This window comes from Apus apus, chromosome 21 (assembly GCF_020740795.1).
Source record: "Apus apus isolate bApuApu2 chromosome 21, bApuApu2.pri.cur, whole genome shotgun sequence".
Classification (NCBI taxonomy): domain Eukaryota; kingdom Metazoa; phylum Chordata; class Aves; order Apodiformes; family Apodidae; genus Apus; species Apus apus.
The window spans coordinates 217687-242201 of NC_067302.1; the positions used below are offsets into that span (position 1 = coordinate 217687).

A 24515-nucleotide genomic window follows, 5' to 3' on the forward strand; every position below is an offset into this window, starting at 1 on the left:
AAAAAAAAAAAAAAAAAAAAAAAAAAAAAAGGGTATAAAACAAGATATTCAGACTAAGTAAGAATCAGAGTTCACTATGTGTCATCAACCTCACATGCCACTTGCAGGCACCTGACAACCTCCTGGGCAGCTGAAGACAGGCATGATGTATTTGTTTGCACAGGGTGAGGGAAGGGGCACTCTGGCCCCACTGAACACAAAGGCAAAATGCCAAGTGACTTTTAAGAATGCCTGTATTCTAAGGGATGAGCTGTCCCAGAAATGTCTGCATCTACTGGGAGAAGAAATTCTCAAAGTCAAAACAAGTTCAAAAATATGTAAGTGGTTTGAATATTGACTAATTCAATGCTAGACTAGAGACATGAAATAATGAGAGCAGCCAAAAATAACCACATCAATTACAACGCTGATGGAGACTAGAACAAAGACACCAAATAGCATCTACAGAATGTGTGGGAGACTGCAGGCTCTGCAGATGCAGGAGAAGATCTGGCATGTCACCAAGTCACACTGACCCTACGCCAACACTCCAACCACCCATCAAACTCCTCAGTGCTGCTCTGCTCCTGGCCTTATAAAAGGAATTTTTCTACACAGAGCTGGCAGGGCCAATGTGAAAGAAGCAGAGCATAAAGCCACTCCCCATTGCTCACAGCAGATGCTTTGAGCAGCACTGGGGTTTGAGCAGAGACGGCTGCTGTTGCTTTACTGTGCACAGCAGAGATTTTGCTTTTCTCTACAAAGCTGATATCACTCACCTCATGCTCCCCTTGGAAATCACTGCTTGACTCATGCTGGAAAGACTCACAAGTAAAGTCTCACTGGGATCAGGTCTGATAATTCAGTGACTAGGTGCAGCATCTTCCTTCCAGCAATACACAATGGTGTTAACCTGCATAAGCACCAAAGAGAGCCCTGCAGCCTGGGGCACCTTTATCCTGGGAATCCCATGGCAAGGAGGATGTTACCTGTACTCTGGAGCTCTTTAGCAGAAATGGATTGATACATTCAAAGACCCAGGTACAAAAAAATGTCTTGTACATGCAATAGACAAGTTAGGTATTTTGACAAGCTCTGCATTTGCCTTATATTTTAATTCAACAATCCATTTTTTAATGTATTGCAAGCAAGCAGAAGAGGTGGTGGGACAACTGAGGGCCTCATCACATCACAGAACTCAAGAACTACCTTCCCAGTTTCTTCATGCTGTTTCAAGAAAAATGCCCAATCTTGCACTGGAATCAAAGCTGAAGAAGATGTTTTTAGTCTCTGACTCAGTGTCCCATGCTGCTACTTGTGCTGTCCTCAGAAACACATTTTACTGTCACATTTGATTTCACAAACACTATGCAGGCATCTCTCCAGCAAGTCACGAACTTGGCAGCATCCTGCCAATGGCATGGGAAAAGCTGCTCCAGCTCAGTGGTGCCTTTGGAATATTTATTGGACAGGAGGTCTTCTATCTCCTTCACCCTTCCATCTTTCCCTCCCACCTCCATCAGGCTCAGCATTGCAAGGGCTTCAGGGATCATAACTGTCACCATCACTTCTATTCACCCACATAACTTGTGCTAGAGTCAAGGTGTTGCCTGGAGCTGAACCACCCATGGGTTGGCTGAAAGCCACAGGATCCGAACTTTGGGACAACCTCAGACTAACTGAAGTTTGCCAACTGTCCTTGCACAAGACCAGCACTTTGTTACTGTTTTATTTGTGCTCAGCTGTCTTTGTTTTTTATCTCTCCAGAATTGCCACTTTTGAGGAAGGCCCCCTTTGGACTCCTCACAGATAGTGCAGAATTTATTAAGATATTGGTTCAGTGTTAACAACAGTACAAACCCCAGTGTATTAGAGAAGGAATGTAAAGCAAGAGGAAAAACTTTATATGCATCTCAGAAAAGCTGCTTATAAGGAGACTGCCCAGGATCAGCCCCTCCAGCCTGAAACAGAGACTGCTGATGGGGGCAGGAGGTACTAATACAGAGCCATAAAAATCAGGTGTTTGCTGCTATCCTTAAACCACAAACTGATGGCATCAGCTGGAATGACTGCAGGAAAGCTGAGAGCAAGCAGCAAAACCAATGGAAATTGCCACCTGCAGGATATTGTGAATGCCCAAAGTTTATACCGACCCAGAAAATTATTTGAAAAATTAATAGCAGAAAATTTCAAAGATTATTGAATTCAAAGAACACAAAGTCCTATGACTCAGAAAGTCCCTGGAAGTGGGCAGGGGAAAAATCATGCTGTATATTAGCTAGTCTTGTGCTCCTCCCCAACACCTGCCTTTGGCCACTGGTGCAGCTAGGATGCTGAGGAGATAGGTACCTGATCTACAGTGCTCTCTCCTCTGTTCCTTTTCTTCTGTTCCACATCACTTCAGTGTACCTCCGTCTATTTCTCAAACTTCCATTTTCTCTAGATATTTAGCATACAGTAAAAGCTCCTCTCAGACCTATCTTCCACATTGTCACTTTAACAAGCCTGCCTCCTATACTTGCTCTTCTAACCCCTTCATCTGGACACCACAAATCTTAACCTTCAAGCACAGCTCTATTCCCTCCACCCTCTTCTGTCATGCTTGTGCTGAAGGCTGGGACAGTAATATTGGCTCCAGTTCTTGCTGGCATTTTCACTCCCTCTTCCCATCCTGTTGCCTTCTGCTTGTCTCTGATTGGGCTCACTCTGCTCAACACACTGCTTCTGCTTGTACGTGCTGTTATGCTGGGGAACTCCTTGCTGCAGGATGTTGTGAAAGCTAAAAAGCTAAAAATCCTCATGATTTCGTAAAGCAACAACTAGACAAATTCACAGAAGAAAAATCCCTCAAGGTCGTACATACAGGGACAGGGACCCACTCCTAGCTCAGCAAGTCTCTAAGCCAAAACTTGGAGGCTGGGAGAATCCTCTGGCCCGCATCACCCCACACTTCCCTTGTCCCTCTCTTCCTTCCTGGAAGTCCATTTGTAGCCATGGCTGGAGATGGGACATAGAGTGGGGAAACCTCTGCTCTCATCCAGTACAGCTCTTATAATCTTCTTTGGCACTTGCATTGTCCTGTCCCAAACACCTACTCAGATCAGATGGAACTAATACCGCACATCTGTCAAGTGCCACGCTACAAACGGCCTAAGTACCCAAAAGCATAAACCCACACAATTTATTGTCCAGCAACATCTACAGAGCTGGGAAAGGCATCCCTGCTATGATACACCTAATCAGATAAGCTTCAACTACTCATAACCATCTCAAAATCATTTTAATCATTCATGTAGGCAGCTTTAACCTTCACATTCTTCCTAGCATTATGCTTGAGAGCCACATGGGCACCCATACATCTCTTTGGCGTGAAAATTACAGCGTATTGTATGTTTCTCTGCACCCGGGCTGATACAGGGTATACTGCACTCTCCTAGCAGGGTGCTGGGAGGACATCCGAGACAGCTCCTTTGCAGGAACATTCCTTGGATTGCTGTGAGCTTTCCTGGCCAAAAGCCCGGCTCAGCCATTCAGATGTTTCCCCATGGAATCCTACAGATACTCCAGAAAATGGGGATTGCTCAGAAAACTGGTTATTGTTGTGACTTTCTTCCTGGAAGAGCTCAATCAATGAAGTTTATAAGTGCTAAACCAAAAGTTTTTAGATCATGCACCACAAGAACAGCTTGGGGAGTTGCCATAGCTACTGACAGCTACTGAACCATCTGTTTTCTGCTTTGGACAAAAATGAAAGGACAGGCAGGCAACCAGCCTGTGTGTGGGTCCCTTCCCAGCCTTGGCACAGAAACACAATTCAGCAAACTCCCAGCAGATCTCAAAACAGTTTTGGAAAAGGAAAGTGTATCCATTCAAAAGATGCTACACTTCACATCTGCACCTGTGTCTGGAGGCCAAGACAGCAATGTGGCTGCAGGGCAAGGCCATGTGGGGAAACTAAGCAGAAAACAACCATCTAACATCTCCCAGTGTGCTGTTCAACAGTGCAATTAGAGAACAACAGGATGCATTTCTCATCCCCAAGCACAGAGCCCCAGCTATCCCCAGTGTTCATTATGATATGGTGTGCTCCTAACCTTGCTATACATGCCCAAATTTTTTCCTCTAGGACCAGAAGGTCTGCAGTCCTCGTAATTTGAAGTGTATTTCAGAAGCAAGCAGTAGCTCTGCTAATCATCCTGAAGTGCAGGGCCCTAGGTTGCTTGTTGCTGCCAGGGAGCAACTCTGAACACCACAGTGGTATGCTTGATTCACCCAAAAAAGGCTGTACAGCATCACACTGAAGCCAAACCCACTGCTGTTAGGCTTCCCCAGCAGCCCTGACTTGTCTGTTGATGCACTGCTGCACAACTAGTCCCATAGCCTATTTTCAACATAATTTTGGATAAACCAAAATAAAGCAGTATTTAAAAAAAATCTGTTGCCACAGCAAAGGCTCTCTGGCCCTCAGACCATCCAATAGCGCTCCAGAAAGAACTGTCACTTTCCCGGCTTTCTGAGCTAGCGCACTCAAGGAGACACCTGTTGATAGTATTTGTTCAAGGATTCCCCAAAGTCCTCTTTCTTCTAAGAGTCCATTTGTCACAAGGTTTACTCACAAGTTGTCTTTCCTGAGGTGCACACTGATGAACCAAGTTTCCTTGCTTGTGTTGCAATCTGGATTCCCACACTGCACTGCTTCAGCCATTTAAACAAGTAATGGGTTTGTTGCCACTTGGTCAGAGATGTCCCAAGCTGTGCTAACACTGCAGCTGCTGGAGCAGTGTGTGCTCACTGAATTGGATCTGGTGTCTTCTCATTCCCAACTGTTTGTTCCCCCTTGCTATTCACACTCACACACTTCTATTCCAAGCATTCATGCAGAGCTTATCTGGGCTAAAATTAACCTCATTAAGGTAAGAAACAGTGGACAGAAAAATGTTTGTCACAGCACAAAAGAGTACAATGTGTGAACAAGGGTGAAAGTAAGCAGCATAGGAGCAAGAAAGGAAGGCACCATTTCTCCATTAGTGAGACTTCTGATTGCCCACAGCTGCCAGGAGCATTTCTTAAGGAAAACAGTGACAAAGCTCCCACCTACACAAGCACTTCAGCAGAAATGGGTTTAACTCCAGAAAGCTTAATGGATCTGCACTGCTACTTCCTTCCTGCTGGTCAGATTGGAGAGGTTCATCCAGACTTGATGTAGTTGGAAACCAGTTTCAATAAAAGTTTCAACAGCCAAGTAGTGGATTTTACAAACTGGGAGTGCATTGGTTACATCTTGATGTTACGTTGGCCCATCCCTGGAAACATTCAGGGTCAGGTTGGATAGGGCTCAGAGAGGCCTGATATGTTTTTTTTTTTCTCTTCAGTGAACTCTCTTTTAGGGAGCAGCAAGTTTTCCGGCCAGTGGACTGATAATGCTGGGATATTTATGTTACAGCTGAGAGACCAGGGACACTTCGCTCTGCTTGTATGCTACAGGAGCAGAAGAGTTATAACTGCAACCCCCCTGTAGGGAGGAGCGGACCAGATGGACAGCAAATTGACCCAAGTATTCCATTCCATGTATCCACATGAGCTTGGTGTGAGGTCAGGGATCATGGAAGTCAAACCCCTTCCTGCTTCTTCTCCCCTTCTCTCCTTTCCATGGCTGGTGTCCAGGGAGGACTCTGTCTGTCCATCCCCGTTGATCCCCAGGCCCGTGCATCCCTGTCCCTCATCTCTCCCCTCAGCTCCTGGCTGCTCTGCCCTCTCTCCAGCAGCTCCGGGACATTTTGGGGCTGCTCACAGCTCAGGAGATGCTGGGGGAGCTGCTGGGGTGGGGAGGCAAGAGGGGTTTGCACATTAGGTGGATAGATGATGGTAGAGTGGTAGATGTGGTTTATCTTTATTTCAGTAAAGCATTTGACACCGTCTCCCACAGTATCCTTGTAGATAAGTTGATCAAGTATGGGTTTGATGATCAGGCAGTGAGGTGGATCAAGAACTGGTTGAAAGGAAGAAGTCAGAGAGTTGTAGTCAATGGGGCAGAATCTGGTTGGAGGCCTGTGACTAGTGGAGTCCCTCAGGGGTCAGTATTGGGACCGGTGTTGTTGAACATCTTCATCAACGACCTGGATGAGGGTACAGAATGTACCCTCAGCAAGTTTGCTGATGACACCAAGCTAGGAGGAGTGGCTGACACACCAGAAGGCTGTGCTGCCATTCAGAGAGACCTAGACAGGCTGGAGACTTGGGCAGGGAAAAACCTGATGAAGTTCAACAAGGGCAAGTGTAGAGTTTTGCATTTGGGGAAGAAAAATGCCACGTACCAGTACAGGTTGGGGGCTGATCTGCTTGAGAGCAGTGTAGGTGAAAGGGACCTGGGGGTCCTGCTAGACAGGAGGATGACCATGAGCCAGCAATGTGCCCTTGTGGCTAAGAAGACCAATGGCATCCTGGGGTGCATTAGAAAGGGTGTGGTTAGTAGGTCAAGAGAGGTTCTCCTCCCCCTCTATTCTGCATTGGTGAGGCTGCATCTGGAGTATTGTGTCCAGTTCTGGGCCCCTCAGTTCAGGAAGGACAGGGAACTGCTGGAAAGAGTCCAGTGCAGAGCCACAAAGATGATGAAGGGAGTGGAACATCTCCCTTATGAGGAAAGGCTGAGGGAGCTGGGTCTCTTTAGTTTGGAGAAAAGGAGACTGAGGGGTGACCTCATCAATGTTTACAAATACGTAAAGGCTGAGTGTCAAGAAGACGGATGCAAATTGGAGCATAGGAGGTTTAAGGTGAATATCAGAAAAAATTTTTTTACTGTGAGAGTGACAGAGCACTGGAACAGGCTGCCCAGAGAGGTTGTGGAGTCTCCTTGGCTGGAGACATTCAAGACCCGCCTGGACACGTTCCTGTGTGATGTGCTCTGGGTGACCCTGCTCTGGCAGGGGGGTTGGACTAGATGATCTTTCGAGGTCCCTTCCAACCCCTAGGATTCTATGATTCTATGATTCCTGAACACACTTGTATGTAATTGTACTTTCTTCCTTGTATCATTACTCTTTTAATTCAAGCTGTCTAGTTTAGTTTTCAATCCAGGAAGTCTCTCTCCTTCCCTACCTGGGGGAGGAGGAGGGGATCAAGACCACTGTTGTCACTGGTTCAACTGCTGATCCTGAGTCAAACCATGACATTAGTAAGAACAGCTGAAGACATTCTGAGCTCAAGGTCATAGAGGCAAATGCTAATGCTGAAGATCTACAGAAGGACCTTCCAAGTCTCATAAGGGACAGATGACATTCAGTGTACATCATCATTATGTTACAGACATGGAGCGAAACATCCTAACTTTACATGTAACAAAACAAGTTTTCAGGTTACTGCAACCATTCAGGAAAATACCAGCCCACTGTTCCACAATGATAAAAAAATCAAGTCTAATAATAAGTTACTAGGAAATAAGTACATCATGAAAATGTGCATTTGCTACAACCCACGGTGTGCCAGCATCTCCAAAGCTGTTTGCAGTTCTGGCCCCATCTCAGCCTCTGCTGCACACAGAAAAGATATGCAACAAAGATGGTCAAAAGTATGATCTCTGCAGGGGAAATCACTAACAAATGGGAACTATTTAATCTGGAACTTAAATTATGCAGGAGGAATGTGACAGATCTATAGAATTATTAATAGTTCAGAGAAGAGGGATATGATCAAATGTTCAATTGACTCTGCAGTCACAAGAAACAAGCAGAGACATTTTTCTTTGTGATATGCATATAAGCTGTTGGACTCTGCCACAGGACACTGTAAATGCTACAGCATACAGATAAGTAACACCACAGATATCTTTTGAGGGTTAGTAAAATCCACAGAAGCCACATCCCACTCTGTAAGTGCCTGTTCCACAAGGGGAAAGGGGCTGGGAGAGCACAAAGAAACTAATTACTGCAGCTTTTCCCTCTCTACTCTCTTCTCTAGGGTCCTTGTTCTTAATCTCTGCAAAAATACTGGGCTAGATGCACTTCTTGTCTGATCCAGGACAAATGTAATGGGTAGGAAAATCAAGCCCAATTTATAATCACAAATTAAGAAAAAGGTCTGTCCTGCTAAATTTGCCACAGGAGGTGGGTGAAACAAGGATTATGGCAGGGATGAAAACCACAGATAATGGCTCTTCATCAATAGGTCTTTGCCCTGTCTGGCAGGCCAGGCAAAGCAGCAGGTATGCTTTTCTCTAAGACTTCAATCAGATGTAAAAACTTTGGATCTTGCATTGCACAACAGCGTAGTTTAACATGAAGAGCACAGAATGGGTTCATCTCATCCCCACATCAGCCTTCAGCATACTCCTGGAGGTGTGCAGAGCTACAGAGCAAATCCAGCATCCACGTCTTCTGGTAAATCCTCTGATCCTGAAGCTGACACCCAGGGTGATACAAGTGACCTTCTCCTGTCCTCAGTGTTTTAAATCCTGAGGACTGTGCATGGCTAGACAACTCAAATATGAGTTCTGGGGCTGGACATGGGCAGCTCCATGCTCTCTAGTGTGTTATTCATCATCTGCTGTTTCAGAAGGGCTGTGACTCCACACTTGCCCGGAGGTGCAAGGAGGCAGCAACACCTAATTTCACAAAGGGAATGTTCTGGTCTTGTGTCACAACACAGAGCTGTCAACAGATTATTTAACCATCTAATTCGTTGTGGATTTTTTTGTTGTTGTTTTTGTTGTTGTTTTTGTCTTTTGAGTAGGTAGTTTTGTGCCAGCCTCAATGAACAAGACTCTGCTCATCATGAAGAGCAATACATAAACCTGCTAACTAGTCTAAATTCTGATAAAGGAGACCAATCCCAAATTAGGGAGGTACTCAACTCTAAAACCAAGATGAAGACAAAGTCTGAATTATAAAGAACATACATTTGTGAAAATGGAGAAAGAACTGAGACATTCAAATTAATAGCTCTGCTGGTAACAACTTTAGCCCTTGTCAAACTGGGTAAGAGTCACATTAAATAGCTGAAGAAGCAGAAGACACAAGGTATCTTAACTTTATTAAAACTCTTAACACTGTCTCCCATGTGGATTCCCATAAGTGGGATATGGAAATACACATCTAGAGGAAATACTGAGCCAGAAAGCCCAGGACTCTGAACCAGTCCCCCAATTTGGTGTGAAAATGAGAAGCCTTTTCAATAATAAATAAGAAAGATGGTGAGAACTCCTATAGGAGGCAAAAGTCTGTGCAGCCTAAAATTTGTCTCTGAACATTGCCAGCAATGGTTGTTGAGGGAATAATACAAGAAACATGACAGTGATCCTCTTTTATGCCTTCCTAGCACAAGACTGGCTCTGTTGAGCAGTCTCATTAGCAGCACAGGTAATGGAGTGGAAAGGAGACTGAGACAACGTAGGAATGCCACCAAGCTGAGAGCAGTGGTAAGTACAGAACATAACAACTCTGACACACAGGAAATACTTTAGAACCCAAACCAAAACTCACCTTAGGCCAAGTCCTGCACCACAGGCAAATGAACCACCTAAACAGAGAATGGGTGGCTTCACACCACAAAGCAAATACATAGGTAAGAGCAGGCTTCCACCTACCTATGAGGTTATCTTTTTAAGATAAAGGCAAGTCATGCTCTGGACACATTGAGAGAAGAGCTGTACACACAGCAGGTGGAGTAATTTTTCTATTTTTTTGAGGACTTTGGCATCTGAGACATAAATACCATCTTTAGGGCTCAGCTATGGAACCACACTTTAGAGCACCTGGCCACATCACTGAGCAGGCGTCACCACTTTGTCCAGGAATTGGCCACAGCCAGCAGGTAGCTCTGTGCTGCATTGAAGATGCAAGAGCAGAGCCACACAGGGCTCAGAGGCACAGCTCTCCTTACAAGCTGTCTGTGCTGCTCCTCACCAGCTCACAGCCTGCAGGGTGCCCGGAGCAGGGGCACAGGTTCAGCACTGTGTGCTCCGCACAGCCGCAGGGACACACCAGCACAGGGAGCCAAGGTAAGCAGGGCAGCCCTCTGGCATCCCTCCCAGCTCTCCTACACTGGGAAATCTGACTGCCTGGCCCCAAGGCCCTACCCAGCCCTCCTTTTGTACAGTTTCAGGAGAGATACTGGCTTAGCTCTCTGCTTGCATAGTCCATCTCCTTGGACAGCACCTATATCCCCCAAATTTCACAGAATCATAGAATGGTTAAAGTTGGAAGACACCTTAAAGATCATCAGATTCCAACCTCCCTGCTGTGAGCAGGGACACCTCCCACTAGACCAGGCCACACAAGCCTCATCCAACTTGGCCTTGAACACCTTCAGGGATGGAGCATCAACAACCTCCCTGGGTAACTTATTCCAGCACCTTACTACCCTCATGGTGAAGAATTTCTTCCTAATATATAACCTAAATCTCCCCCCTCTTTCAGTTTAAAACCATTACCCCATGTCCTATCACTACACTTTCTGGTGAAAAGTTTCTCCCCAATACCCTTTAGGTATTGGAAGGCTGCTCTAGGGTCTCCCTGAAGACAATTTAGCTTTCTAAAGCTGTGCATTAGACCTAAGAGTCCAGTCACCCTCCACAGATAAAAAAATAAAGTGGGTAGCACTGTCAAATAATTGTTGACTAAGGCTGGGTGTTTGATATGCTCTAGATGACCCTGCTCTGGCAGGGGGGTTGGACTAGATGATCTTTTGAGGTCCCTTCCAACCCCTAGGATTCTATGATTCTATGAATGGCCCCTTAGCACTGTCAACAATATCATCCCCCACCAGCACTGTCACCTGGCTGACCAAAGAGTGCACTTAAGGGTACACCTATATCACTACATGAGGCTGTCCTCTGCCTCAAGGCCTCAAGTATGGAATGAGCCCTCTTGCTCTATTAAACCTGCTTTTCCTCCAAACAGGACAGCCCTTGCTGACTCCTGAGCCATCCCCAGGAGATGTACGGGAAGGTCCAGGCCAAGCCATGCAAAGAACTGTACAAGCACAAAGCAGCATTGATGACAGTGATCCACAGCTCAGGATTGTCCCCTAGCACTCCTTAGCACTAGCAAGTAAAATCTTTTGGAAAGAGGTTAGACAAACAGATAACTTTTAGCTAAATTTTGGGAAAGGTGCCCTGGCCCCTCTGCAATTCCTTTCACTCCACGCACACAGAAACTCATTCTGAGCAGGCTCAGCAGATCATAGAATCATAGGGGTTGGAAGGGACCTGTGAAGATCATCAAGTTCAACCCCCTTGCTGCAGCAGGAACACCCAGAGCAGATCACTAGAGTCTCCAACTAGCAGCACAGCAGTGCAAGAAAATAAAATATGATCAAAATTTAAAATTATCATTTGCATTTTTTTTAAAATGTCTACTTTTTTTTTTCATTCATCTAATTACTCTGATAAAATTCAATATTCAAGTATAAACCCAGTTTTAACTGCTCTCATGTAGGTCCACTTCATAAACCATTAGCATTTATATCTACCCACTGAACAGAACAGCTTTGTTGCTAGAAAGAAACATGATCATCAAAATCCCCCAAATCAGAAAAAAAATTTACCCTAGTGTCTGCAAAGTTGTTCTTGCTGGGGGGATCCCTACTTGGGCTCTGCTGCTGTTTCCCTTGGCTAGTCTGTAAGGAGTTTGCTCTGGCCCCGCTGACATCCAACCCACTGCAAACTGGACACATGCCCCGATTAGTGCAGATGCAGAAAATGAAATTCCTGGCACCATCTGAGGACACTACACCGGTGTATGGACAATAGTGCTCCTGCAGGTGCTCAGCAGTCTGCCCTGCACTTGCAGCCAAAAAAACCCCAAACCTTGGCTGAATGGAAGCTGCGATTAGCAGCAATTCAGATCTGTGGAAGGGCCCCTGAGGAAGCCAGGGAAGATGAATCAGGTTACAGGTGCCTCTGCTGCTGCTCCTGAAGCAAAACAGAGTGAACTGTAATATTCTAGTATCTTTCCAGGAGCCTGCAGTGCCCTGTGTGCAGGTGGCTGCTCACGTGCCTTGGGAGCCCAGCAGCTCCAGGAATGCCGAGCAACCCTACAGCTTTTGGACTGGAAAGGGCAGCAGCACCCCCAGCTCAGCTGGCTGGGGAACAGCAGGGGTTAACTTCGCTGACACAAAGAGCCCGGTAGGAATCGGCCTGACGTATGAAATCCAAGCTTGGGTCCCACCGTGCAGCGCCCCAGCCCCCCCACCCCGCGGTCCGGGCTGCAGCACCTGCCGGCAAAGGGTGCAGACCTCTCCTCGGCTCCGTTTGCAATCTGAAACGCACACTCGGCTCTGAAGCAAGACCTTGAGTGCTGTTACTAAACTGAGGCTCCATTGCCAGTTTGAGGTGTCCCTCCTGCAGAGGTGCTCGGGGTGCTCTGTGGGGACAGCCAGAGGAGCCAAGAGTGTCGGGAGGCGGCAGGACGGCTGGAGGCAAGACAAGGCACGATGGAGCAGCAGCCCTGCCGCCCAAGCACAGGAGCGGGGATACCCCCCAGTGCCACCACATGCACCGACTCACAGACAACGCAGCCAGAGCCTGAGTGATTTCTCCCCCAAGTCATTTGAACTAGCTGGACCTCAGGTGCAGTGTTTCCTGACTTGCGCAGGTAAGTGCAGGATGGTTGGGTAACTAACACACTGTGAGTAATCTCCAAATTATTCACGGCCTCTTCAGAATATATCTTTCTTTTTGTTCACCGGCAAGTGCTAAGTCAAATGAAAGGAGGTATTCAGGAGCTTACATTACTCTCTTAAATATGATTTATTAAATGACGACAGCTGGGTGGATTCAAAGACTCTAACAGGAGTCTTTTGTGTTCAATTTATTGCTGAAAATACCCTCAGGTAACAAAAAAGTAAATAAAATAACCTTTACAAACAGATCACAGCCTCTATCTATTAAGAAATGTGCTGCCTTTGTGAAAGCACACTTGTAGCTATGGGGATTTAAACATATTAACCTCAAAATTAATGCTCTGTGGACAACAGAGAGGCTCTGCTACAAGCGGCCAGTGTGGTGTGATGACACTGTGCAGCCATGTCACTGCAAACAGCCCACTCAAAACTCTTGATGAATTTATGGGCAGAATATATTCACCTGCAAGCTGAGCATCTCAAAAGGATAATGGACACTTAACACATGCAACACAGAGCATTGCACCAGAAGCTGGGTAAGTGCTCCAAAAAAGTGAGCACATCTCACTGCCCTGGCAGGCAGAGACGAGTCATGTGCACTGTTCTACAGACCCTGCTAAGAGCAGCAGAGGAAGACTTAATGCTCTCCACAGGTTAGAGGTCCAAGGTCTGGTGACTGGCAGGGGGATTCAGCAGCCACTGCTGGGATTCTCCTTAATGCAGAGACAGCAGAGGGATACCTGGCCTCTGCTCTCTCTTACCCAGAAACTGGCTAGAGTCCTTCCTCATTCATCTGCATAAAGTGACTTCTTTGACTAGGATGGGCACTGACACAGCAGAACAGCCATGAATTCCCAGGGAGATCATCCTGAGCACCCAGCTGCCTCCTGCAGTATGCAGCTAAGAAGCTCTTTGGGTCAGAAGTGTGGAACAGGATAACCAGCAGGTTATCAACTGGAAGGTGTTAGGCAGTACTTCTCCTAGACAGGGCTTGAACACATCACCAACTTCAAAGTTCATGCAGCTCCTACCAGCCTCTTGGCCACAGGCATGAAAGGGTTAAAGACAAGGACCAACTCATTACTATCATGGCAAAATTTTGTTCTGAATTCTCAGTTTCATGCTGCTAGAAAACCAAGTCTTGAAATACCCTATACTAACAAGAAAAAAAAAAAAACAGTTCTACTGGGCAGCCTGCATTTGCTTTTAAGTCCACTGGTTTCTAAAGGACAACTGACAAAGTTACTGTGGACAGAAGAGACATGATATTGCTCTTGTAGCACATGTATTCCTGCAAGCATTACACAAGATGCTAATGAGGAAATCTGCCAGCTTAATGACAAGCATTAATTTATATGAATCCCATCCTAAATGAAGATCAGAGCCAAGAGGGCATATGCTTTTCTTACAGCACATTTAAGAAGAGAAGAGTGAAAAACTGAGCATAAGCCACAAATGGCAGCAGCAGGTCTCCATCCAGCACTTTCCCAGGGCATGGCTGGCTAACCTCACTCCCTCATGTTGTTATTTTTATGGTGTCCTTTTTCCCCTTGTACTCCCTGAACTGAAGGGAGGAAGGAAGGACATTTCAGAGGAAGGAAGGACTGGCTTGGCTGTACAGAGACACGACCATGTCACCTCCCCCACCAGGCTGTTCCTTTCTACAGGACAGGGAGTGGGAAATGTACATTTTCTGCCTCATCTTGGCTGCCAGCAAGGGGATAAAGTTAACCACAATTGTCACAGAACCTAGTCCAGCTTCCACTCCAGGAAGGGTTAGTTTAAAAAGCTGGAGCAGGTTGCTCAGGACTGCATCAAATTGCTACCAGTACAGGCTGGGGGAAGAGCAGATTGAGAGCAGCTCCATGGAGAAGGACTTGAGGGTACAAAAACTGGACATGAGCCAGCAACATGCACTTGCAGCCTAGAAAGCCGACTGTGACCTGGGCTGCATCAAAAGCAGCATGACCAGCAGGTTGAGGCAGGTGATTCTCCCCCTTGACTCCACTTTGGTGAGACCTCCCCTTGCAGTGCTCTGTACAGATCTGGAAACCTCAGAAAGGCTAGTGCGGGTCCACAGGATTAGAAGACTGGAACACCTCTCCTGTGAGAAAGGCTGACAGATTTGGGGTTGTTCAGCCTGGAGAAGAGAAGGCTCTGGGGAGACCTCACTGTGGCATTTCAATCTATAAAAGGGGTTTATAAGAAAGACAGAGTTTTTACCAGGGCCTGTAGAGACAGGACAAGGAGGAATGATTTCAAACCGAAAGAGGGTAGATTTACATTAGATACTAGTATGACATTCTTCCCTGTGAGGGTGGCCCAGGTTGCCAAGAGAAGCTGTCGATGCCCCATCCCTGAAAGTGTTCAAGGTAGGGTGGATGGGGCTTGGAGCAACTTATCTAGGGCTCTGAGGCAAGAACTATGCTGAGAACCCCCAGCCACATGCTTCAGCAGCCACAGCAGTCACTGGAGGCACACAGGGCAGAGATCTCTGAAAAAAATGAAGAAAAAAAAAAAAAAAAAAAAAGAAAAAAAAGAGGGGGAGGGGGAGGGAAGACCCCTGCTCTGCGAATCAGCTCAAATTGTAGGCAGCAGAGGAAAAAGCGAATGGAGATGATCTGTGGCAAGGGCTTGGGAGCACATTTCTGTTGTAAGACAGTCAGGGAAAAAAAGCTAGAGAATGGGGCTTGGCACTACTGCAGCTCAGGGAAGATGCAGGGAAGAGTCTCCAGGCTCAAGGAGTGTTGCACAGTAATCAAGGAGCCAACACTGCACAACTGGTTTTCTGCACTCAGCAGTTGCTTTTTCATTCTGCCTGTCGCTAGAGCCAGCCTCACAGCCGTCGTTATTTAACACTCAGCTATCTGGAGCTCATTTGCTGTCTATGCTCTGCAGAGACAAAGCACCCAAAGAGCCACCCCATCTCCAGCTACGGCAAGAAAATACCCCTTGCCCCCACAGCAGGAGACAGCATTACTCCCACATTCACCTTCAAACACAGTTTCACAGCTTTCCCAAAACAATGATGATATTCACTCTCCCCTTCACAGAACCTCTGTGACAGGTCATTTCAGACAAAAAGAAATTCCCCCTGTGCTTCTTGTTGCTATGCTCTGCTCAGTGCAAAAATCTACCTGAAAGCAACAACACTCAGAGAATTCAACAGCATATGCAGGCAGTTCATAGTATGCAACAGCCAAATCTCACATAGAAATATAAACACCCACATTACACTGGGTACCTTTATGCAAAGACATTAATCACATTCAACAACACTAAAAACAATCCCAAACAGTAGCTCTACGGAATGAGATGCAAACACTGGAGTGAAAAGCTTCATCAGGATTTTCTGACTACTGCAAATTCAAATTATCACCACACTGCAGTACTAACATTTATTGTCACACAGGAATTATTGTTCTCCAGTAAAAACAGACATATTTCCAAATGATTCACACTACCTGAGGAATTAATGTTTTTTCAGCTCTGTTCCAGATCCTAGGTCAGGAATCTCCTTTTTATTCTGGTAAATTCCACTAAGATATCACATGTAACAACAAGTTCTTGAAGCAGTTTCATCAGATTTTCCCTTTAAGGTAACCCACTGCACTCCCACGTGAGGCACGGGCACCTCAAAGGCATAAGCAGCTGAAAGTGCTGCAGTGGAATCAGATGATCAGCGCAAGCCTGGAGACTCTGCAGCTTCCTTTCAGCTTTGGAAACATATCCTGTACAACAGAGAAGCCACAAGCTGGTGCTGTAGCTTAAAATCCAGTTAATGTATATAAAAGCATTTCTACAAAAGCAATTTTGAGAATGGACATGAAAACAAAGTCTGACAGACTCTGCAGCAGTGTGTAATGAGGGTGCAGCACTGCAGCGAAATCAGTTGTTCGCAGGTGTACTATGCAGCACTGCATGCAGCACAGTGTGGCAGGGTGGATGACATCAAGAAGCAGTCCTGCTGACAAGGAGCCCATACTGCCCAGCCTTGAGCTGTTCTACATATGAGGAAAAACCTGAGATACTTAATGCTTTCTTTGCCTCCGTCTTCAACAATCAGAGCAGCTTTCCCCAGGTGTTCAGCCTCCTGAGCTGGAGGATAAGGATGGAGAGCAGAACAACCCCCCATAGAATCACAGAATGGTTAGGGTTGGAAGGGACCTTTAACGATCATCTAGTTCCAAGGAAGTAGTTAATGATCTGCTTCTGCACCTGGACACTCACAAGTTTATGGGGCTGGATGGGATCCACCTCATGGTGCTGAGAGAGCTGGTGGGGGAGCTCACCAAGCCTCCCTCCATCAATTATCAACAATCCTGGTCAACAGGGAAGCTCCCATACGACTGGAGGGTGGCTAATGTGACCACATCTACAAGAAGGGCTGGAAGGAGGATCTAGGGAACTACAGACTGACCTCAGTACCAGGGAAAATAATGAAGAGGCTCATCTTGAGTGAGCTCACACAGCAAGAGCAGGGCAGCCAGGGGATCAGGGCCAGCCAGCAGGGGTTTATGAAAAGGAGGCCTTGCTTGACCAACCTGGCCTCTTTCTATGACCACGTCACCCACGGATTGGATGAAGGGGGGAAGGCTGTGGACTTTGTCTACCTGGACTTTGGTGAGGCCTTGGACACCATCTCCCACAGCATCTGCTGGGGAAGCTGGTGAATCATGGCATAGACAAGTGTTCTGTTCTCTGGGCACAAAACTGGCTGGATGGCGGCCGGTCAATAGGGATGTCCCTCAGGGCTCAGTGTTGGGGCCAGTGTTGTCCAGTGTCTTTATCAATGATCTGGATGAGGGGATCGAGGGCACCCTCGGTAAGTTTGCAGACAACACCACATTGGGTGAGCGTGTTGATCTGCTTGAGGGCAGGAAGGCTCTGCAGAGGGACCTGGACAGGCTGGATCGATGGGCCAAGGCCAACTATGTGAGGTTTAGGTGGTCCTGCATTTCGGTCACAACAACCCCAGGCAATGCTACAGGCTTGGTGCAGAGTGGCTGGAAAGTGCCCAGCAGAAAAGGCTGGGGGGGGTGCTGGTTGACAGACAGCTTAACATGAGACAGCGTGTGCCCAGGTGGCCAAGAAGGCCAAAGGCATTCTGGCTTGTATCAGGAATAGTGTGGCCAGCAGGACTCTGTGATCTCAGAGGTCCTTTCCAACCACGATGGTTCTGTGATTCTGTGATATCCACAAGCAGCTGGATTGCATGCAACATCAGAAGAAAACGTGAAAACATCCAAGGTAAAGAGAAATGTGCTTGAGCTAATTCAAGAGTTTCTTGAGCTTACGTGCATCAAAATCAGCGCATTTTCAGCTTGGGATGATGCTTTAGAGGTCAATTAGAACACATCAACACATATATGGGAATTACTGACACAGATCTAACCATGTCACACGTATCTGTGCTCACTCTTTCATGCCTACTCCACCTTTGCCTTTCATGGCATTTGAAGTTCCAGTGCAGTGTGCTTGCTGCTGCCTGCTCCTGCACCCTTGAAAGAGTTGATGGCATGACCTGCTACATGTTGTTCACTGGCTCCTAGAGTGGTAGGAGTGCAGTCCTGAAGCAAAGGTGGTGGGTGTGCCACTGAAAAGCACTCTCAGCTGCCTGGCAGGACTGCTATACCATGATGCAGGTCAGGCAGCCGTCTCACATCACCTGACTCCAGAAGCAGATGCTTTTCTCTCCTACCATGTAGCCTGACACATAAGCCCAAGCTTCAGGGGTTTTGTAATATTAAACCACCAAAGGCAATTCTTACCAGAGGTAAGAAAGCCTCAGTTCTCATCTCTTCCTGCTGCTCTGTTCCTTCACAGGCACGCAGTGCACACTCCAGAATGCACGGCTGGTCTTCCCACAATGCTATTTGCAGGGTGTCCAAGTGAAATCTGTCCTGCTACTTCTGAGCTAAACAATCACAAATCCAACCAAGGATTTTCATGGCAAAAAATCTTATATTTACCAACACACACACACAACCATCAAGTCTGTGATATGAAATCACAAACCTCAAAAATGGCTAAGTTAATGAGTTAATTTGATGCTAAGTGTGGTTTCATACTATGGCATGGGCTGTACTGCAAGTCAAACTATGAAAATCTATTATTAGATTAGCTAAGTAAATTCAAAACTATAAATGTTTACATGCAGCAGTTAGTCCACACAGTACTAATTAAAATCTTTCAAGCCTACACTTTCCCTGTCATGACTGGAAGGGGCAAAACCACCATCCCACTCATCCCAAACTGGGGCAGATGGTGAGGAAGCACCTGCACTTGGCAGCACAAGTTGTCACTGTCCCCCTTCCCTGCTTCATCCTGGAACACCCAGAAGCCCACCTGTGAGAACTGGGATCTGCCCACAGAGCCAAGCCAGCCTGTCCACGCTGGCCACCGAGGGAGGATGAGAGCTGGCACCAAGCATGGCTGGGTTGTGGACAAGAGGTTTCCTGAGGGCCAGGGCAGCGCAAGGGATCAGGCAGCTCAGGGTGGCTGGTGTTACACTGCAAAGGGCCAAGGAACAGCAATACAGAAATTTCCAGCTCTCACAAAGTATTTACACATGTGACCAGTGGATTTTGCCAGAAGACCAGTGGATTTTGCTGGCCCAATTTCAATAGAGCTGATCAGACCCTGGATGATAGGGCTCAGAAGTTGCTTTGTGAGGAAGGTATTTGAGGTTCACCCAATCCAATGAAGGTCAAACAGGGCCAAAATTGCTGTGACTTAATAAATTCAGAAACTTTTCCACTGCAGTCCTCTAAATGCGGTGTCTGTGTTCCTGTATTCACTTTGTGTGAGCAGGAGCTTTACAAAGGCAGCACATCCAAACTCACCACAAAAATAAAGGTGGTGATAATACAACCATCAATCAGAAAAAGAAGGGGTGACAAAGGGAAATCATTAGGCTGCAGCTTCAATCGTGCATTCCCGTGCAAGGTGCCCTGAGTCGCTGCAGCGGTAGCAGTTGACTTCACAAGAACAAGGTGTTGGCAGAGATACAAACACAGGGAAACAAGCAGCAATGCCTAATATGCTCAGGGGATGTTACCACAGACATGACAGACTTTGGACCAGATCCTCAGACTGAAATTTTACAGTCATTTTTAGGTGGCCTTCCACTGTTCCTGCCCCCACGCTTCCCTCACCTGGCCAGACAAAGGGAGCTCTGCAGCCAGGCTAGAAATTAGGCAGGGTTAAAGGAGGTGGAGGAGAGGCTGATGGTTAATTTTCACCTAGATCAGCTCCCTCCACGTGGTTGCACACAGTTTGGGTCAGCTGGTGCAGGGCTGGAAAGAGCATCTGGAGGAGAAAGCATCTGGGATGAGGGGAAAGGCAAATCCACCTCCTCCAGCCACAGAGCCCACCTGCACTCACAGTACCTCCCAAACTGTGCCTGGAGAGGATGTGAGAATCCTTGTCCCTGCTCCAAGCGGAGTTGCAGCAGGGAGCAGCAGCTCTCAGCTGACCACTGTCACACAGAAACAAATTTATCTCCTGACGTTACTTTATAGCTGTGTATTCTGGCAACTTTGTTCCTAAGTGAATAAATTAGCCATTTAGCTGTGGATCCTAAACCAGTTCCACCATCCACACAGTTTATTCAGCTCTCAAGGCAGAAGGCTGCATAACAGGCTGATTACTAAGCCCAACATTTAAACTCCTTTTTGCTGAACACCCTCTCTCCTTTCAGCCCTTTAAGAGTGCATTCACCTTTCTGGAGTGTGCTTCTGTGAGAATCTCAAACATTCAGGAATGCAAAAATTAAATTTGCTACGCAGTGCAAGAAAGCACTGAAATACTCTCATCTCCCTTTTACAGAGAAGGAAATAGAAACTGCCTGTGCGTGGTGTTTATGCTTCTGTGCATCCTGCCAGTGCTCTTAGGTAAGGCTGCTTGTTGCACCTGCATATCTTACTCCACCCTGGTGAGGGTTAAAGAGCACAGGGCTGAACTGTGCCTTAACAGCCTCTTATCTGCCACGATTAGGGGCTCCTCACTGCCAAAACCTAGGAAGAGAAAGCTCTCAAATCCAGAGAGATGTGACTGTCCAGTGTCGGCAATGGGTGGTCACAGTCACCACCAGCGGAAGGCTGCAAACGACTGAGCTTGGACTGGGAGATGAATCCCACCTTTGGTGACTATGAAGAGAAGATGAAGTAAAGGACTCAAAGGCCTCCAAACATGCATCCTGCCTAAAGCAGAGGGAATAACAGCATGGAAGGATGAAGCAGACCACCAGCACCAGAGATGCAGGAAATGCTGCCAAGCGACCCTTGACCCTCAACTGTCACCAAGTATTTGTAAACTCTTGTGCTTTCTACTTCACATGTGCAGATCCAAACACTGACTTAGATTTCTGCAGATGTAACTAACAAAGCCATAACCACCACACGGGTGGTGACACGATCTTGTTACAGAGCTCTACAACACAAGCAAGAGCAGCAGGGGTTTCAAGGGTTCCTATGACTTGCGTTACACAAGTGATTGCAAAGTACGTTACTGGTACTAGTCATCACCATGTGAATCTTTCTATCCAAATGGCCTCCTAAAATGATTATTTGCTTCATTTTAGTATAACAGTTGTATAAAAACTGTCCTATTTTGCCATTTGGCTCAGTTACACCAGCCACACTTTCTGAAAAGCTTCCAGAACGAAGGAGGTACATATTGTCTGGCTCCTCAGCAACCGCAGCCCTCAGTGGGAAGGAAAGGTTTCACAGAGGACGAACACAACCTCAGAGTGCCTGTGTACATACTATGGTAAAGTCATGCTCAAAGATGTAATCACCACCCCATTTTACCAAACAAAATAATGTGGTCTAGATTGTAAGGCATATTAGGCTTTTAAACATTACCATTTCTGGTAACAGCCACATTGGAGAGTACTCTTTTTTAACATGAGCTATTTTTGTCTACAATTCCTAATTCACAATAAATAAATTCAGTAACTTACTTTCAGCTGGGCCAACTTTTCAGAGCACATAGAAAAACAGAGGGCTAGCAAAAGAGCCCAAATTGCCATAACTTCTTTTGACTTCCTATAAAGTAGGAACTGGTCAGATTGCCCAGTACTGGAGTGAAGAAAAGTTACCATTTATAGGATTATGGGGAAACTGAGGCTGAAGGCCTCCTCAGAACAGAATACAGGCAAACAGGCTAGTTAACAGGGAACTGTCTGCTCTTCAATTGCTCCATTCTCCTACACCCCCTTACCCTGATTCACTCCTGCCCACAGGAGCTTTGAGCCACACATCGTACAAACCCACAACAACCATTTCTCCACATCCTCTGCCTCTCTCAGTGCTTTGGTAGCAGAGCACTGGCTGCCTGACCCATCCCAGCTGCCTGGGCACAATCCCGGTAAGGGGGCCCTGAGCCTGGGAGGGGTCCTGCCCCCCAGATCCCACACACAACCATTGCTCCCTTGTACCTCTTGTAGCCCAGGCAGGCAGTGCCCACCAGACCATTTTCTGCCATCCTTACCACTGCAGAGCTGACACAACAGAGGAATTCTGCTCCCACGAGCACCACAGACGTGAACCAGCCATGGAGCGCACTGCCCCTGCCAGAACAGGCTGCTGGTCACAGGCTGCGTTAACCCACCAGAGCACACAGCTGTCGGTTTTGTAATCACACAGAGAGCAGAAACACTGAGGAACACTGTCCCTCCTCAGTACCCAGCTGGCCAGGAGATGCTACCTCTGCCAAGAGACTGCAGGCATGTGGCAAGTAACTACATTTTTTCCCTAAAGTCTGAATGCCAGGGTTGTAAAAATACTTCCCCTTTTCACAGTCATCGCTGTGCGGTACCACATGGAGAGGTGCTGGCCCCCCCAGGTGGCCCTCAGGTAGAGACTTGATAAGAAACAACCCACTGCAGTGACTAGCCCTCCTCCCCATGATCTCTGTGGAAGATTTTAACAGAATTTAAGCACCAATTAAAATCTAATCCCAGTGCGCCTAACTAAAATGTGATTAGTTAGGACGGTTGCTTTAAACTGTGTTTAATTGGTTTAAAGGCTTCAGATGCAGCATTAGAAGAGGGGAAAAAAAAAAAAAAAAGAAAAAAAAAAAAAAAGCAGATTTGCAATGAAAGCAGAGTCATCAAGAACAACCTTGGGTTGGGTCACCACCCAACGTCTGCTGTTCCACTTGCTTTGCCTGCTAGTGCGTGGGACACCTGGCACAGCCTGGCATGGTACTTTTAAGAAATTTTATGAAGAGAAAAAAGGGTTTGCAACACTCCATCAATGAATGCCCTCACAACGGGAGAGCAAAGGAAGGCTAAAGTGATTAACAAAGGCAGAGCATCGGAAAAGATCACATATAAAAGTGAGAACATTTTAAGTTGTACGAGAACTGTGGGTAGGCTGGGGAGAGAAGGCAGGATCCAGAGAAAGTGAGCAACAAGAAAGGAAGTATATGACTGCAGCGAAGAAAAAAAAAAAAAAGTTATTTACAGAAATCCCAGGCTTTGAGCGCCTGGAAACCTCAAAAATCTCAACTACACCAACACACAAGGATGCACACGACGGGTTTAAGACCTTCCCTGAAGTCAGCTCGCAGCAGCCCCTGCAGGAACGTGCCCTTCCCGGGCGGGACCGGGCGCTGGAGGGGCCGCTCTCCCGTCAGGAAAGTCGCTGTTCCGGTCACGTCGGAAGGATCCGCCGGCGGCTCCATTTCCGAGCGGGAGCCGAGGTCCCGCGGGAGCCGCAGGGCCGGGAGGCCCGGGCAGGGCAGGGGGGTCCCCGCCGCCGACACAGCCCGGGCGGCCCGGCCCCGCGGCGCCCGCCCGGGCAGGGAGCGCGCTCTGCGGCCGCGGAGACAAAGCGGATGCCTCAAATTCCTCCCCGCCCCGCCGGTCTGGCGGGACTGCGGCTCCCCCCGCCCGCGCCCTCGTCGCCCACCCCCGCCTACCTGGGCAGCGGGAGCGGCCGCGGCTCCTCCCGCCCGCGGCGCGCTCGGGCCGGCGGGGCAGCCGCGCTTGGGCAGCCGCAGCCCGCGGGGCTCCGGGCTCGGCGGCGGGTGCGGGCGCTGACAATGAGGGGAGGGACGCGGGGCCGGGCGGTGCTTGACGTCAAGCGGAGCGGGGCGGGGGCTGCCGGGCCGGCCGCGGGGCCAGCGCCGCCATTTTGGGGGGAAAGGGCCGGGCCCGGGTTGGGGCGGCCCGGGTGGGCGCCCCGGGCGCGGCCCCCGCAGCGGCGCGGGAGGGGAAGGCGGAGCGGGCAGGGGCTGCCCGCGGTGGTTGCTGTGGGACGGAGCGCGGGGTGCGGTGAGCCCCTCTGGCGATGGGACTCCCGGTGGGTTTGGGTGTGAGAGTCACCCACCCCGCGTCTCTCGGTGGTTCCTCTCGGGGCTGCCACCAGCCTGGGCTCCACTAGCACCTCGGGGCTCCGGAGGGGCCGGTGCGGGGTGAGAACTGCCGGGGCCTCACGGGCACTGCCGGCAGGAGTCCTGGGAGCGGGGCAGGCAGCCCCACGCCGGGTGGCGGAGAGCGGTTTGTCCTGCAGGCCTTCCTTGCAACTCGTCTTCTCTGTTCATCTCTTGGGAATTTGGGACTTGGCATTGAATCAAGAGGTCACGCAGCTGTGGTTCTTTCCAACTTTCTTATGTGCAGCCCAAAGATGTTTAGATGGAATCAGAGAAGAGACCTCCCAGCACTAACTGGGAAAACTTGCTCAAAGTGTTACTCATCTGTGAGCAAAGTGCCAGGACTTGGGTGATGCTGTGCGGGAGGGTGGCACAGAAACAGTCGGAGGAGCAATGGCTCAACGCGTTGGTGCATCACGGGGCTGCAATTGCCCAACCGAGTCAACAGGGAAGCTGGGGAGTGCTTCCAGCCGTGCAGCTGGGTATGGCAGTCTTAGAATGAATGCATCATCCTCTTCAGACAGTAGGTGTGTTAGCTA

The 24515-nt window shown here is 47.9% G+C and overlaps 1 protein-coding gene across 2 annotated transcripts in view; it reads right to left on the reverse strand.

Annotated features, from left to right (window-relative positions):
- LUZP1 (leucine zipper protein 1) overlaps nucleotides 1-23625 on the reverse strand; it is a 46097-nt gene extending 22472 nt beyond the window's left edge. Inside the window, exon 1 of one of the 2 annotated variants that reach the window (XM_051638189.1) lies at nucleotides 23524-23625. The gene's annotated coding sequence lies outside the window, so the exon portion shown is untranslated. Of the gene's footprint in view, nucleotides 1-16058; nucleotides 16234-23523 lie in introns of those variants that run through there. The other variant, XM_051638187.1, reaches the window with a different exon arrangement.
- Nucleotides 23626-24515: the final 890 nt, after the last annotated feature.